The sequence below is a fragment of the Octopus bimaculoides genome, chromosome 7, assembly GCF_001194135.2.
Source record: "Octopus bimaculoides isolate UCB-OBI-ISO-001 chromosome 7, ASM119413v2, whole genome shotgun sequence".
Lineage (NCBI taxonomy): Eukaryota > Metazoa > Mollusca > Cephalopoda > Octopoda > Octopodidae > Octopus > Octopus bimaculoides.
In genome coordinates, this window is record NC_068987.1 from 24,439,772 (window position 1) to 24,442,941 (window position 3,170).

General features: G+C 36.9%; 1 protein-coding gene across 1 annotated transcript in view; it reads right to left on the reverse strand.

The window, feature by feature from the left end:
• The window catches only part of LOC106872807 (zinc finger protein 681), a 9,916-nt gene extending 6,752 nt beyond the window's left edge, over positions 1-3,164 (reverse strand). The window contains exon 1 of the mRNA XM_052969387.1: positions 2,941-3,164. The gene's annotated coding sequence lies outside the window, so the exon portion shown is untranslated. The remainder of the gene's footprint in view (positions 1-2,940) is intronic.
• Positions 3,165-3,170: the final 6 nt, after the last annotated feature.

Genomic DNA, 3,170 nt, shown 5'->3' on the forward strand with positions numbered 1-3,170 from the left:
TCAGCTTTTCTCTCAAGATACTTACACTCTGACGGGTATTCACATTGACATTACACATCCAACGGAGCATACTGGCTTCATTCCTTGCGAGCTTACGTATGTCCTCAGCAGTTACAGCCCATGTTTCACTGCCATGTAGCATGGTTGTTCGTACGCATGCGTCATACAGTCTGCCTTTTACTCTGAGTGAGAGTCCCTTTGTCGCCAGCAGGGGTAAGAGCTCTCTAAACTTTGCCCAGGCTATTCTTATTCTAGCAGCTACACTTTCAGCGCACCCACCCCCACTACTAACTTGGTCGCCCAGATAGCGGAAGCTATCGACTATATATATATATATATACACACACACACATGGTATCGAAGAAGACTGCTCACTTATGCAAACAGAGTCATTAAAAAATGGTTGTGATGGAGTTTAGGATGTAAAATATATCTATTTTGGGTTTTTCACCAATCATAATTATGTTGCCTCTATCCACTGCCCTCTTCATTACCATCTTACCTATCACCTTCATGTGTAATGACATTTTATCTTTCCACATTCCATCCCTCCATTATCAACTATTATTAATCTCTCTTTTGCTATCACAATGCCCGAGGGATGGCATGAGATGTCCTTACCATTAGCCTTCTCTATCACTAACCATCGATCTCTTTCTCCATGACATCTGCCACTCTTAAATCACCCATCTCTATTACTATCCATCATTCACTCTATCCTAGCACCACCATCTTTATTGCTATCCATCACTCACTCTCCTACCTTCAACCATGTTTCTATCCATCACTTATCTTTACTGCTTTCCCCATCATGCTGCTGTTATTATTTTCTGTTCAATCTCTTTACTAACAACCAACATGTAAACATCACTGACTCTCTTCTAGGACTTCCTCCAATACTATCCAATCAATTTCATCTGGTACACTCATACTCTCTTCTTTCACCCAGGTAGGACTCTTCAGTTTAGTAGGGAATAAGTTAACCTCTCTGTTGCTGATGCTAAGGAAATCTACCTAGTGCACTCTGCCAAGTGGTTGGTGTTAGGAAAGATAATCAGTTATAGAAACAATGAATAAGGATTTGGCCTTTGTTCCGAGTTCAAATTCTGTCATTGTCAACATTGCCTTTCATCCTTTTGAGGTCAATAAAATACCAGTTTATCACTGGGGTTGATATGATTGACTTACCCCTCCCCCAAAATTGCTGGCCTTGTGCCAAAATTTGAAACCAATATAAGATTCTATATCATGGCTTTTATAATTGAAAAGTGACAAGTGGTAAAATTTGGTCACCAAGTCTGTCCAACCAAAATTGATCTTTTTCAATGTAAAAATTTTAAATCTTGTAATTTAACCATTTGTTATTTATTCTTTACAGAGAATGGAGTCCCTGTGTGAAAAAAAAGGGTGATGCTTAGATTTTATTTCTTTTGTTAGTGTTTCTATTATAATCCAAATATTTGTAATACAGAAAAGAATTAGGATGGTGAGCTGGTAGAATTGTTTCCATGCCAGAAAATATGCTTAGTGGTATTTCTTCTAACTTTACATTCTGAGTTCAAATGCTGCCAGGGTTGACTTTGCTTTTCATCATTCTGAGGTTGATAAAATAAGTACCAGTTGAGGACTGGAAGTGATTTAATTGATTAACTCCATCCTCCAAAATTGCTGGCCTTGTACCAAAATATTTGAAACCAATATAGAACAGAATTATTTCAAAGTAAACTGTGAAAAGTAACATTTTAATTCTATCACTAAACAATTCCAAATAAAGTTTGCATGAACTGGTTACAGTAGTTTAAGGAAGTTTGGAGGCATATGAATGAAAGCACAAGAGTTTCTTCTGTGTAAGAACTAAGGAACCTCAAGTTGTTAAGAAAAATACAACATAGAAACTTGTGATATTCTTGCATTTTTTAAGGTTTTATTCTTGGATTATTCACACATCAATATGACAGACATAGGCCATTTGTTTGTGTAGATTCGACAATCTATTTTCTATGATATGTTATGTAATTCTTCTGCATAGATTTTCAAATTTACACTACTGAATGATTTATTTTGGATATATAAACAGTTTAACAGAGAGTATGTGTCGTTCTGACTGCACTGAGTATGACTGAGACCCAAGGTGTTATAGTCCAACACTTTGGTTATTAATTCTGATTTCAAATACTAAATTACTTTAGAGCACGACTAATAATACGTCCTTGTATAGAATTTAAAATAATGATAATGATGTTTCGTTTTAGTCGTTAGCAATATCAGTGGTTGTGACAAATGATTGTGATAAAAACAGAATTACTCAAAAATGTATTTGTTGTTGTACATTTGATTGACATAAGTGTATCTTTTAATTCTCATCATATAATCTCTCATACATTGAGAGTATCAAGCAGTAAATGAGGGAATAACCACAAGAGTCCTAACATGCCCCACCTTGCTTCCTGGTACACCCTGTTGGCTGAAGTCATGAGGGCAAGTCAAATATAATTACCTCCCCTGATACATCCCTTTAAAGCCGGCGAGCGATTAGGAGCAAAGAGAAAGAAGCAGCGGAGTTCCGCTGGTGCGATCGAGAGGCCGACGTCTCGGCCACGATACGAGCCGCGGTTGGTACCGCAACGGGGTCTGACCCGCAAATAGTCAATATCTCAATTCACACTCAAGCTATCACTTTCTTACAAAACAAGTCTGCCTTATCCAATACTTGGTATTATTTATTCACATATTTCTTGGTCTGTCACTCTGGTTTCCATTTATTTTTCAGTTATAATATTATTGTAACTAATATCTTATATACAAGGTGGGGCATAAATACTGTTACAAAATAAAACAGATTTATCCCGACAAAAATTTATTTAACAACCCACTATTACAAAATATGCTTTGCAAATGCCCAAGGAACAATATGGTGTAACTTTTATTCAAAATGTTTACCTCGTGCCTTCACAACACTACGAAGTCTTTTTGGGAAGTCATCTATAGCAGCACGCACAACATCTAAGGGTATTTTATCCCAGCACTTGGTCAATTTTTGGTCACCTTTCCTGCATTACCAGGTATTGCCTCAATACTTTTAGCAAGGATTCGGTCATTTTGATGATTGTGAGACTGTTGAACTGAATAACTTTTCATCACTAAAGATGATGTTACGGAGCGTGCCATCT